The sequence below is a fragment of the Nannospalax galili genome, unplaced genomic scaffold (assembly GCF_000622305.1).
Source record: "Nannospalax galili isolate Female #2095 unplaced genomic scaffold, S.galili_v1.0 scaffold552, whole genome shotgun sequence".
NCBI classification, from domain to species: domain Eukaryota; kingdom Metazoa; phylum Chordata; class Mammalia; order Rodentia; family Spalacidae; genus Nannospalax; species Nannospalax galili.
Window position 1 is genome coordinate 1,501,616 of NW_008330501.1, and position 15,023 is coordinate 1,516,638.

Here is a 15,023-nt window from a genome sequence, read left to right on the forward strand (position 1 = left end):
GCCTGTGTTGAATAAGAAAGCAGGCTGAGCAGGGGCCAGGGGAACAAGCCAGTAAGCAACATTCCTCCATGGCCTGTGCTCCAGCTTCTGCCTCCAGGTTCCTGCCCTGAGTTCCTACCTTGGGCTCCCTGATGAACTGCATGCGACCTGGGAGATGTAAGACAAATAAACCCTTTCCTCCCCAAGTTGGTATTGGTCAGAGTGTTTTGTCACAGCAATGAAGAACAAACTAAGACAGACTTTCCCACTTATAGATAAGAGTTATGCAATCTGGGAGTCTTTTAGATAGACCCACTGAAGGGGTACTCCAGTTGGCTCACCCTGCGTCCCTGTTCAGCATGGAAGAAGCCAGAGCGGTCTGCGTTCCTATTCCCTATTGGCAATTTGGGTAACCCCTTCAGAGGATGGTGTGACAAGAACAGGAGGTAGGAATTGGCTAAGCAGTTAGGGTAAAAAGACCCCAAAGAAAAGGAGCCAATCTCTTGGCTAAAACTCACAATGTCCTTGGACCTCTTAGCAACATATTCCATTCCAAAGGCCAAAAATGTCGAAAATATTTGAGAGCTTTTATATAATCCTTTAAGGATTTTAGGATTACCTCTTCAGAGGGGGGGAATGGTAGAGTAGCCAAAAGCCCCATAAAAAAATAATAAAGAAAGAAAGAAAGAAAGAAAGAAAAAAATAATAAGAAAGAGTACATGAAGTGTTCTGGTTTGTTTCTTCATTGCTGTGACAAAATACTCTGACCACTACCAACTTGGGGAGAAAAGGGTTTATTTAGCTTACATATCATGGCTCACAGTTCATCCAGGAGCCCAAGGAAGGAACTCGGGGCAGGAACCTGGAGGCAGGAGCTGGAGCACAGGCCATGGAGGAATGCTGCTTATTGGCTTGCTCCCCTGGCCCCTGCTCAACCTGCTTTCTTATTCAACACAGGCCCATCTGCCCGGGGGCGGCACCACCCACAATGCGCTGGGCCCTCCCACATCACACAACAATCAAGAAGATGCCCCACAGACATGGCCACAGGCCAGTCCAATGAAGGCAATTCCCCAATTGAGGCTCCCTCACCCCAGGTGTGTCACGTTGACACTAAAGCTATCCAGCACATGAAGTTATCAGAAAAAAAAGTGATGGGGAGATATGGGAGGAGTTGGAGCAGAGAGAGTGGGCATGGATTTACTCAAAACATCTTATATGCATATATGATATTCTCAACAAATTATTTTTTTAAAAAAATCTCATACATGCAAAGTCAAAAAAAAGAAAAGAAAATGGCAGTCTACAACTTTTGGGTTCTATATTCTTTTTTGCTTGTTTATTATTTGGGGGTGTTGATTTGTTGCTATTGTTGCTGTTTATTGTTTTTTTTTCTTTGGAAATTTTCTCTAAAATGCATCCCTGAGTATACCATGACCTTACCCAGAAAACCAAGTAAATAGTATCAAAAATTCTAAGAATTACCTAAACCAGAAAAATCTGACTTAGGATGGGTAATTGAGGCATGGAGTACTTATCTAATACACAGAGAAAGGAACAAAACCTTGAGATTTATCCTAGTTTAGAGGATTAGAGAAAACAATTTTTCTCCAATTCTCCCATACACAGGTAAGGCCATTTGCCTTCCCTTAAATCTGGGCTGGTCCTGTGCCCACTGTGGACAATAGATTCAGCTAAAGGAATATTCTGGAATTTCCAAGCTCAGACACTAAGAATGTCTGGTTGCTGCATCACTCAGAAAAAAAAAAAAAAAAAAAAAAAAAAAAAAAACACAGCAGTTACATAAGAAGTCAGATTAGCACATGATGACCACTCTGAGAAAGAGCCTAAGCTAGACCACTGGGAAGAAGGATACACCTGGTCATTCCACAAACATTTCAAGAGTGCAGCTGAGACCCCAACCATAGGTGACAATGCCACTCTGAAGATCCAGTCCCTGAAGATGTCACATGAGCATGAGCTGCTCTGTTCTCACCACAGGGGAACTCAGATTGCAAAGTAGTAAAGAAATATCACTGTCATTTTAAGGCACTAAGTTTGTGGATGTTTTGTCATACAAAAATGCAATACAAAATTCAGAACTACAAGAGGGGTGCTGCTACAACAGAAACCTAGAGCATGTGGCACTGGCTTTGGGAGTGGGCTTTGTGTGATGCTCGTATGGCCTGGAGGAGTAGAAGCCAGAAGGGCACTGAGGAAGCCACTCTGAAAGAAGGAACTGCTCGGTTTTCAAAAAGAAAGAGGAGGAAATGTGAAGAAGTCAGGATGTCATGGGTCCAGAACAAAACCCATTTCTCATCTGTAGGGTCCCTGCAAAGTTAAAAGTTGTCTTAGACAAAGACCAAAATAGAGTCCTACTAGGGTGGGAGTTTGAAAATAAAAACAATTGGGGCTGGAGAGATAGCTCAGCAGTTAAAAGTACTGGCTGTTCTTGCAGAAGACTTAGGTTTGATTCCCAGCACCCCACATGGAGGCTAACAACTATCCCTAATTCCAATTCCAGGGGATTCAATGCCCTCTTCTGACTTCCACAGGCATTGCATGACATGGGTGCAGTTACATTCACACAGGCAATATGCTCATGCACATAAAATGAAAATAATAACTAAAAACAGCCTTCAGTTGACCCATCTAACTCAAAGCTATTTCTGGTGTGACTTGTATCAAATATACAGAAAGCTCATCAAGTCTTCCAGAGCTATACTAGCTTGAACTAAAATGAAATGAAATAAAAAGAGGTCTCTGGATGCCCCCTTCACCTTCTGTAGGTAGGTTGAAAAGGCTATTCAGATACAAACACTGCTATTAGAAAGGAAAGATGATGTGGAAGATGAGTCAAGAGCCGCCGAAAACCATCCCCAGTGAGGACTGGACACCATAAAGGAATATTCCTATCTCCAAAGGTGTAAGAACTAGCTGACTTTCACACTTGCTATGGACCATTCCTGTCAGGTAATGCCATAAACGACTCCGGCATATCATTTTGAATGGGGGCAGGGGTGGGGGCAGTTGCAAATGTCTTACAGCACTGATGTCCCTATTTAGAGAGTAGGGATGAGAAGGTATATAACTTGTGCTTTTAGTTCACAGGTCTCTATATCTGAAAAAGTGTAGCCAACCCACCTCTTCTGTATCCAAATATGATTCAGTGAATGGATTTCTGGTATTTTTGTCTGTGCCTAGGGCTATAGTTGGGAGGGAGGGAGAGTTTTTTGCCTGGAATGTGAATATTCATGGCTGGAAGGCAGACTGTGGTTACATATAGGTTACATATAGGCTACAGGAGAGTGTACTTCCTCCTGTATCGAGGAAGTTTTTATTTTTTGCTTTTGAACTCTGGGAAAAGACCAAGCATCACATTTCATAAGGAAACAGAGCCTTCTACATCTCTAAGACCTTGATCATATATATGAACTTACTGCAATGGTGTCAGCAGGCACAAGACCCACTCAATCAGAAAAAAAAAAAAAAAAAAAAAAAAAAAAAAGAAGTGGCTGGACAGAAGGTCCCAACCTTAGTTGAAGAACTATTGGCAGCTAATTGCTGCTGGGTGAAGGAAAGCTGATCTTTAAGGGAAGAGACTATAGATAGGCTGACTAGAGACCCCAGTGGATGAACTATCACGGAGGGACATCTGGGTACACAAACTTGACTCCATAAGCCTTAACATACATGACAGAATGCATGAAATCTGGTGGTACTGCTATGGGGGATTTGCAGATGGGGTAGAGGATATAAAGATGATTAAGATATTTTGTATGAAGTGCACAAAAATTCAATTAAAAAAAAATTAAAGCCAGCCAAGGTAGTGCACATCTTTAGTTTCAGCACTCAGGAGGTAGAGGCAGTTGAATCTTTGTGAGATGGGGGGCAGCCTGGTCTTCATAGCAAGTTCCAGGCCAGCTGGGGCTACAGAGAGACCCTGTCTCAAAAAGACAAAAAATAAATAAATAAATAACATTAAATAATTAAATCTGAAATAACCTAAAACTTGCTTAAAATAGAATGAAGTAATTTTTAAAAAAAAAAAAAAACAAAAAAAAAAAAAAAGAAAAAACTGGGCATGGTGGCGCACACCTTTAATCCCAGGCAGAGGCTATAGGGAAACTTGTCTCAAAAAGACCCAAAAAAAAAAAAAAAAAAACCACTACACTTCTATGAAACTGATATGTTGGAAGGAAACTAAAGTTGGAGAGAAAATGCAGTGTGAGTTCCCAGCTGGCTCCAACATGGCAGTCATCTCACTGGAGACTCAGGACAGGGCAAACAGCATCCTGAAAATTCCAGCTGTAGCGTATGCCATGAAACAGAGATGAGCAATCCTCACCATATGGGCCCAAACTGCGCTACAGGGAACAAATGAGAAACTGCTGCTGGAGTAAGTCATCAACCGGTAAAATGGTTTGTTATAGACCCTAGAAAACCAACACTTAATTTGAGATCCGTCATCCTCTTCTGTGAACAATATCCAAATAATCAACACGTCCCATCTCACTACCTCTTTAGTATTGCTATAACTCATTCCTGCTTCTTTTCAACCACATGATGTACATTAACTCTTCATCCTTTCATGAATTACACTCAGGAGCTTCCTAATGTGCCATCTCTCCCCATTCACCGTAGACACACTCTCCAACATGCACTGTGATTAAAATCATTATCAATATGCTCATCCTAATTGAAAATACAGTGCCAAGTCTATGCTGAAAATTCTCATTAGCCTTTAGTTACACACAGGATAAACATTCCCCAGCCTGGTCCACATAGGCAATGAGCATCCCAGGGGAAAAAAAAAAAAAAAAAGGAAGTCTAATAGGAACAACCTGGGGTAAGTTTCTAGAATCTAAATATATGTATTCTGCCACAATTAAGAACAGAAACTTGGAGCTAGGGAGATGGCTCAGTGGTTAAGAGTACTGGCTGCTCTTGCAGAGGACCTGGGTTCCATTCCCAGCACCCAAATGGTCACTAACAACCACCTGTAACTTCAGTTCCAGGGAATCTGACACCTTCTTCTGCCCTCTGGAGGCACTGCATGACATGAGTGTATATTTACATACATTTAGGCAAAACACTCATACACATAAGAAAGATATGATTGATAGATAGAAGATAGATAGATAGATGATGATAGATAGATAGATTGATGATAGATAGATAGATGATAGATAGATAGATTAGATAGATGATAGATACATGATAGATAGACAGACAGACAGACAGACAGACAGATAGATAGATAGATAAATAGATGATAGATAAATAGATGATTGTAGATAGATAGATAGGTGATAGATAGATGATAGACAGATGATGATAGATAGATAGATAGATAGATGATAGATAGATAGATAGATAGATAGATGATAGATAGATAGATAGATGATAGACAGATAATGATAGATGATAGATAGATAATGATAGATAGATAGATAGATAGATAGATGACAGGAAGGAAGCCAGGGAGGGAGGGAGGGAGGGGAACTTGTACAAGTCACTCTAACCAAGCTTCGGTTTCCTTCACCTAATACCATATTAGACAAAAATCTAAACCTTGATGATCCACCTTCAATATGCTGTAATTCTCAAAATGCTTTTAGAAAATAAGTCAGAAACAGAGGGAAAATGTCTTCCAAAGGGAAAGGTATACATATTACCTGTTTCCTGCTGCAGCTGTACACTCAGCCTGCTTGGGAGCTTGTCTTTAGGATCAGCTCCCTTATCTGTCCTGAAGTTCCCTTTTCTCGAGGAGAGAAATTCCCAGCATCTCCATAACCCCAAGCTTCCCTGCCATGATGGCTCCTGCAATAGTGGGCAGAACAGAGACCAAGGACATCTGCTGGAATGTGTCTGCATGAGTTGTTTGGAGAGGGTAATTTCCCAGTCAAGGACTATTTGTGCAACTATTTTCAGTTAGTCCCTAAAGCTAAATGAACTTGGCATTAGGCCATTTTTTTTCAATAGCTGTAAGCAAAGCAAAATTGAAAGAAAACAGTATTTCATCTACACCTAAAAAAACCTGCATGATCAGGTCTTTCCTACCAAGAATTACATGCATATGTAATACTCTCTCGTTAAGAAAATCTCTTTTTAGCAATAATTATCTGAAATACAGATTCACAGAGTGTAGCCAGTTTACACTCCAGATAATGAAGATGCTGTTGGTTTGGGGTAGCTTTCTGTTTCTATCTTGGTTTTCATTTCAGCTACTGGAGAATAAAAGAGCAATCAGGGGAAACTACACTATGAATTCCAGTAAGACACGTCCTAAGTTCTGAAGACTGGAACATTTATCAAATCAATGAAAGAGTGTTTAAAGTAAGGACTCAGATCATGAAAACTTGTAGACGATGGCTCAAATGAGCATTTCAAAAGAGCATTCTGCCTATCCCAAACCTATTTAGCTAAGCTATGTGTATGCTGTAGCTCACAATCCCTGTGCCAAGGGCACCCCAAGATCACAGATAAAAACAGTACCTGTTCTCTAGAGTCATTCTGACTTATAGGAAGAAGGTAAAATAATTCTACTGATAGTTAATTTAAAATATTTTATATTAAAATAAAATCGATTATAGATTAAAATGTCTACATTAATTCTTCATCTACAACAAGCAATCAGAGAAATAGAGCTTAGGGCAGGTTACAAGGGGACCATGCCCTCATTAGCCACATCCCTCCCTGTTCTGAAATTTTTAGAAAAATTCCATAGGAACAGAACTCTTCACAGAATGCTTCCCAGCTCTTTCAATACAAGAACTTAGCAGGTCTGTAAAAATGACTGCAGTAGGGACTGGAGAGATGGCTCAGTGGTTATGAGTACATACTGCTTTTACACAGGACCTGGGTTCAGTTCCCAGAGCTCACATGAGGGGCTCATAGTTGCCTGTACCTTTAGCTCCAGAGGATCTGATACCCTCTTCTGGCCTCTGCAGGTTTCTAAACACATATGGTACACATACACTTATGGAGGCACATATACACACACATAAATCTTTTTATTAAGTGACTGTAGTCTAATAAATACTTTCATTCACAGGTAATATCTTCAGGGAAAAGCATGAAATAAAGTTGAGATTTTTGACCATGTTTCCCATTTTAAGAATCATATGCCTGTCTCAGTCCAAATATTTTATTTAGTGCATACAATTACAATTTGAAAAAAAACTTTTTTTTAATGTGTATACGTGTATTGCCTGCATGTAGGTAAGTGCACACATGTCGTGCAATGCCTACAGAGGTCAGAAGAGGCTGACAGATCCCCTGGAACTGGAGTTACGGACAGTTGTTAGCTGCCATGTGGGTGCTGGGATTCAAACCCGGGTCTTCTGTAAGAACAACCAGTGTTCTTAACTGCTGAGCCATCTCTCCAGCCCCACAATTTGACTTTTACAGCATTTTATTTTCTATGTGTTCTCCCACCCTTAGTAAATGCATGTACTTTGTATGTGTACTTTAATTTATGTTAGCACAAAATAAAGGATAAAATTTATATACAAGAACGATATAGTCTTGTATCTAAAACTATGTAAGTTCTCAGCATGGAAGAGGAAAAGAAATTTTACAGAGGGGTGAAGTTAGACACACACACACGCACACACATGGTGTAAGAATATCCTCTATTCCCATAAAACAGGAGGAAGCTGTGAAGCCTGACCATCATCAAACCCTGGGTTAATGAACACCACAGTCCAAGATCACAGTATGTCTGGAATCTGCAGTCATGGGGAGAATACACAGCCCACTGCTTAAGGCCAGCCTTTTGGAGATTGTTCCAAAATAAACCAAACCAGGAGACAGAACTACCTCTCACCCGTGTAAGATGGCATGTCCCACATCGGGCCAGGTATCTGGGCATCCAGAGCCAAGGCTCTCTTCATTTCTCATCTCCCACTAGGTCCTCAATTTTATAACATCATTCATTTCATTTTCAAATTAAATTTACTTTCCCTAATTAAATTTGCTTTTTTTTTTTTTTTTTTTTTTTTTTTTTTTTTGGTCTTTTTGAGACAGGGTCTCCCTATAACCCCAGCTGTCCTGGAACTCACTATGTAGACCAGGCTGGCCTTGAACTCACAGAGATCCGCCTGCCTTTGCCTCCTGAGTGCTGGGATTAAAGGCGTGAGCCACCACACCAGGCCTTTAATAGGTACAAAAAAGACATAAAAGTTATACATATTAATGGAGTTTTAATACATGTATGGATGTTTAAATCTAGGTAAACATCTCTATCTCCTTAAACATTTATCATTTCTTTATGGTGAAAACACCAAAAGGTTTTCTTCCAGCCTTCTGAAATATGTACTAGGTTACTGTTATCTACAGCTTCCCTGTTAAGTGATACCACACCAGAACTTCTTTATTACTGTTGTTGTTGAGGATTTCATACATACATATGAAGTGCTTTGATCAAATTCACCCCCCTTCCCTCTACTCCAATTCCTCCCCTGTTCCCATCAAGACTACTCCCTCTCAATTCCATGTTCTTTTTATAAACCCCACTGAGTTCCCTTAATGCTCCTGTAAGCTAAGAACTGCCAGTCTCACATGGCTATCGACCATTTGTCAGAAAATGAGTCGTCTCTCAGAGGCTACAACTCTGAAAAAAATGACTCCTGCTCCCCTGGAGCCATCACTCACCAACAGAGCTTCCTACTTCTATTTTTCTTTTTAGAGAAATGTTTTGGAGTAAGGAAGGGAAGGTTAAGATAATTATTGGTTCTATCTTCATAGCTAGTAGTAAAAAGATTGGCTAACAACTAGTTGATCACTATGACTAAACAGAATATTTTTGCTATGGACTCCATTCATATTGTTTAAGTAAACTAATTTCAGGAGTTTTCTTATATGTTGTTTTTTGATCTATCAAATACATTAAAGAATAAAGATAGGAAATGTAAATAATTGTTTATTGACTCCAACATTTCCAAAATCTGCATGCTGCCCCAGCATAACTAATACATGGACCAAGAAAAGTACTTCCATATATTTTATCTTGCAAATTCCAATTAGGTTGGATCTTATTAAAATTAGCTCATTTCTCTTTCCTATTTGGGTTCACAGCATCATTATAAAAGAGTAGTCATTCAGCCCAATCTCTCGTGTCTTTTTGTGTTTATTCAAAATTTTGTATTTACTACTTGAACTGAGAAGACTCAGGTCTGGGAGATCATTTTTAAGAGAAATAGTAAAATAAATATAAGAGAGAAGTATTTAAGTTCAAAAATAATTAAAGAACTATAGATTAAATCAGGAAGATACTAGTTTTGTAAATGATTAAGAAATAACAACTTGCATCCTCTGCTGAACAAGATCCAGGGAAATATATACCAGACGCCTACAGACAGTAGTGCTATAGCCTTCAACTAGAATCGGCTTTTAGTAAAATCACTGGGCAAAATGCTTAACATCTTCAAACAACCCGACACATAATTCCACTTTTATGAATGCACTGCCCCTCAAAAAATTATAAACATAAAAATGAATTTCTGTAAGCTCTTAATTTCTTGATAGAAGGCACAAAAAGGGGAACATACAAAGTGTTAACAGTAATCATGATAAGTAATAAGGGAAAATTAAATCAATAATTATTTCTTCTCTAGATTTATGTAGATCATTCTTTAAAATATTTCAATAGTAGAAACACGTCCACCTGCTGTCCTTCCAGCCACATGCAGAAATGAGACAGTCACACTTGTCCACCAGCTGCTGCCCTTCATGTCACTAGCAGTTGTGCAATTGGTTTGACAGCTGTTGAGTGACTTCACTGAAGCTAAGGGTTGTGAAGGACAGCTTGTGTGGGATGGCTGTGCCCTCAACACCTTTCTCACACTGGGCTACTGTGTATCTAATATACTTAGTGACACAAAAAGGGCGAATGCAGACTATTAAATCACATCAATCTGGAAACAAGACATGAGATCGGATTTTTTTAAAGTTCAATATTGTAGAAATAGTATTACAGAATTTTCACAAAAATTACAATGCATATATCATAATATATGTATGCATAATTTCCTAAGAAATGACTAGAAGGAAAGTAGTTTGAGGGACTTCGTATTTTTATATTGTGTGACCTTTATCATAATCATCTTTTATTATTACACAAAAGGGCCATAAATACATAGACACTTTAAATGAAAACTACATCTATTTAAAGTTAAACTAACCATCATATATACATTTGTGTACATGTGTATGTATGTCACCATTCCAATGATTAGACTATTAAAAAGGGCTTCGATAACCTCAAGCATGACATACAAAGACTATAATTCTTCATTCATCTTTTTAAAACATCGCTGCCATTTTTGTGCATTTTGTTCCATTTAATTGAAATGTAATGTGGCTGCCTGTACTTTCCATATATCTCCTTTCCCCAGCTGCATTAATTTAGGAAGGCTGCTCATGACAAGCACTAGCACAGGAGAGTCAAAATTCTCCCCTAGAACTGAAGTACGCCACTCGGGACTTTCAGACAGCTGCAGAGTCTAACACATCCAACTGTGAGGGCTGTAGGCTTCAAGCTTTTTGCTGTTTTAACAAGTTAACTACATGCCCCTATCTCAAAGGAATCTGTTAAGAAATGCGTCCAAGAATCTGCCCCAGAAAAGTAGCACTAAACAGCTTCCCAGCCATACAGAAAAACAGGTTCCTCATAATTTCATTATTTGCTTCCGTGACATTTGACCAAGAATAGTGAACATCACCTGGATTTGAAAAGTGAAAGGAACTGAGTTTCTCATCAAACTCCTCTTGGAGCTGAAGCATTGATGGACTTTGTCAGAATGGCAGTAAATATTCTGTCTTGAAAGACAGCCCATTTCAGGTCTATGTCCTTCATTTCTTCCTCGGCACAGTTTTCTGAACAAAAACGAAGTGAAACATGGAGCATCTAGGAAATGAAATAACAAAAGGCCTGTGCTGGAAAGGATGTGAGCAGCAGGGTGATTTAGCATATCCCATTAGCTAGCCCACAATGCATAAGTGGTTTCCAAGTAGGGTTTTGGTGAACTATATATCTGTGACAGTTATATAGTTCTTTTTATTAACATCTATGTAATTCATGAGTGGAGGAATAAACAAACGTAATCCATTAAAGACAAAGAGCTCAGGCACTTTCTCTGCCCTCTACTCCATCAGATCAGAAAGGTCTGTCATGACTAGAAACTAGAAGTGATTTATTTGCCCACAAGAAAAGTTTAGGACAGAAAAAGCAATCTACAGCTATGGATATTTGGAACATAGACCCAGAACATAAAGTCAACTGAGGGTCTAGCACACTCAGTTGGGTACATGTAGAATAAGTAACTCGGTGGTAGTTACCTCTTATTTCCACAAGTCCTTGATAAACTAAGGTGTAGAAGGGACTTGATAAACTAAGGTGTAGAAGGGACTACCCTCTCCAGCCAATGAGTCCTGAGTAAGAAGGACCCACAGCAAAATCAAAGGGTCCAGTCATTGAAAACTGACCTTCCAGGACTCCTTCCTCACACAAGAACCCAAACTGATGAGACTCCTGGGCACAGAACTTGAGCAGGGAAAACAGAGGAAAGGGAAAAAAGCATTTTTGCTAAGAAACCAACTGATGATAAAGTAATAGAGTCTTATTCTGTATATCTATCCTTATCTGGGTATCATACTGTCTTGATTACTGTAGCTTTGTAGTAAATTTTGAAAATGGGAAGTGTTACATTCTCTTTGCTCTTATGTTTACAGATTATTTAGGGTTTTAAAGATCTCTTATCTTTGCACATGGTTTTGAGGATCAGTTTCAATACGACTCCAAGAAAGCCAATTGGGATTCAGATAGGGATTAGTTACAGTGAATGTCCAGATCAATTTATAAATGCCACTTTCACAGCTATTGCTGTCCAGGCAGGAGCACGGAATCAATATCTGTCCATTGATTTAGATCTTCCTTAAAGTTCTCAATGGTTTTTATCTTTTAATTGTACAAATATTGCACTTCCTTTGTCAAATTTATTCAAATTTTATACTTAAACTATAAATAGAATTGCTTCCATAACATCATTTTTACTTGTTTATTGCTTCTGTATAGAAATACAATTGATTATAGCATGTTGACTGCATAGAAATTCACCAAACTCACTTATTAGTTGATTTCTTTGTTCAGAAGATTATGTCCCCCAAAAAAGATGTCTTCCTTTCTAGTGTAGACATACAATAGCTATGTGTAAGGAGGAGGTAGAGGGTGACATGGCTGTTAAAAATGATCAGTGTCCAGATAGAAATTCAGGAATTAACTGCTTAACCCAGAACAACTCTAAACACACATACACACACACACACACACACACACACACACACACACGCATGCACACACCCATGCACAAAATAAAATAAATAGATGTTCCACTTAGTTAAAAGTTTGAAGGATTTTTCAGAATCCAAATTTTTTATCTGCTTCCCAAGTTTGTTCTTATCCTAATTTTCCACTAACCTTAAAACTCTGTTGCTTTATACAAAGGAAACAGTAGCATTCTTAGAGTATTGTTATAATATTTAAATCTGCTAGGGTGTATAAACCACAATAAGTGCTTAGGATAATCATGCCACAAATGGTGCCACAATAAATAATATTTGATATATTTTTATCAGCTCTCACTTGAAAGCTCTTCAACACAATGGCAATCCGTCTACAGGTCGCTGTGCTTTCAGTCTGTGGTCCACTGTGACCCACTGAACCACAGCTGCCAGCATGCACACAATGAGCCCAGTATGGACAGGTCTCAGACATACAAAAAGATCAGGACAATCCTTCTTCTTCTGCGTTCTTCTCCTCAGCTGACCCTGAACTACCACAACCCATCACCCTAATGAATTATGCCCCAAATAAAGTAGAAGCCAATGAAGACAGAGGTCAAGCTATAAATAAACCACACAGCGCTAGTTTTGCTTAAGAAGATGGTCATGGAGTGCCACACCAAATTAATGCGTTTGTGTCATGAGATCTATATTTACTTACTAAAAAACTGAATACATGTCATTTTTTTCAGAGACACTACATGGAAATTAAAAGCAAAAATGACTGTGGCAGAAGAAGAGGAAAACACATAATCTACATACAAACTATAGCTAGAAATATTCCAACTAATTTCAAATACCAAACACTTTACATATCCCACAAACCCGAGTGACACTGGCCATATCAGGACAGATAAAGAAACAAAGTGCCTGTAAATTGTGCCACATACTCTACAACACATGGTTTACTGCTCTTCTCTGCAACTGATTGCTTGCTTTCGAGGCCTAAAGGTCAGCATATGGGAAATATGTCAATAATTCAAATTCTAATGCACATAGGGTACAGCGGGAGATACATAATACCACTGTGTTCATATTTAATGCAATTAAATGGAACAGGAAGTCTTCCCAGAACCCAATTAATATTTTCTGTATGTCTTCCCTATGGATTGTTAGGGTCATTTCACACCCACAAACATTGGAAGAAAAAGACTTTTCCCAAAACGCTTAATGGTAGGAACCTGTTGGCAAAAGTGTTTCAGAGAACCATACTAAAATTGTATGATGCTGTAGTGACACCCTCAGCTACAGAGTCAAGCAACCACAGGATGTTTACAGGGTCTTTCCAGACTTAGTACTCTAATAGCACTGGCTCCATCTGAAATGCTGATTTAAGCTAATCCTTCCTAAATTTTCATAAGGCTTGGGGGGGATGACTCAATCAGCTTATAAGATACACTTACTTTGAAATGGCACTAGCTGAATAAACAGGCCATTTAAACATGCAATCAAAACATTGCTAGGGGGTTGTAGGACAGAGGAGAGTAGAGATTTGGAAGCATCTATTTGAGAAGAGAAGCTTGTAGCAAATAAGAGGGCCTGAGATTTTACAAGAACTGTAGAACTTGAGGCCACACCTGCTTGATTCACCCAAGACACATTTAATACAGTTTTCCAATCCATATTAAAGCTTCTTCTTTACATAAAGTATAACTTGGATAAAAAAGCTTTTCATAGCATGTATATGCATAAGTGGTCTCTAAAACCTTTTCACTGTCACCTATAAATGAAATAAAATGATAAGATAAGCTACATAGATCCCATGAAACTCAAACAATAAACAAAAGGGAGTTTAAGTCATTACATCATCCTGTGTTATTACAGGAAATAAAAAAGGTGTGATTTTGTATAAAAATACTGAAACAAAATCATCTCAATTGCTGATTCATGTTACTTCTGACAACATGAAGTTATTGTTGGGAGAACAGTCCACACTGCCATCAAATTCCTCCTTAGCCATTTTATTTCTAAAGTTTTAAAATTATTATTATTTGGGGGTGGGGTTGTGTGTCCCAGTGGGCTTATGGAGATCAGAGGACAACTTGGTGGGGCTGGTTCCCTCCTTCCACTTTCATGTGAGTTCCAGGGATCAAACTCGGGTTTTCAGGCTTGCAGAACAAGCACTTTACTCACTGAGCCATCTTAGCATTACCCCTTCTTAGCATTACCACATTAAGAAACACAAGGGTCAAAGGAGTTTGTGTGAGACCCTGACTCATCTAACTGCTTCTTTCTGCTTCTGTAATTTGCTTGGCTTAAGATGGCACTAACTCCATTTTGACTAGCTGTTTCAGGCAAGCCTGGGCATGCCCAAGCATGTTGTAATCTTCAGTTACCATCCCTATCCCGGAAATCTATAGATCAAGCAAGCCCAGGCATATAGCAGCCTTATAAGGTAAAAACAGAAACTTCTGGCCCCACAGATAACAGTCAGCGCATTCCAATGTCCTAAAGACAGCCCCTACCAATAAAAATCCTCCCCATACTCAGGGCATAGGACCATCCATTCATCTTAAAAGATGCTTGGCGCGGGCTTCTGTGAAACTTCCCTATAAAAACCTACCCCACCCTAGATCAGGGCTCTCAGTACCGATCCACTGCGTCGGTGAAATCTGAGGGCCCGAGCTTAAGCCTGAATAAAGGCTCTTTGCTTTTGCATACACTCCGGACTCCTCGGTGGTCATTGAGGGGGTCGCAGG

General features: G+C 39.1%; 1 protein-coding gene across 1 annotated transcript in view; it reads right to left on the reverse strand.

Moving 5' to 3' along the window:
- Positions 1-5,726, reverse strand: part of Tbc1d4 (TBC1 domain family member 4) — a 136,418-nt gene extending 130,692 nt beyond the window's left edge. Inside the window, exon 1 of the mRNA XM_008848388.3 lies at positions 5,658-5,726. The gene's annotated coding sequence lies outside the window, so the exon portion shown is untranslated. The remainder of the gene's footprint in view (positions 1-5,657) is intronic.
- Positions 5,727-15,023: the final 9,297 nt, after the last annotated feature.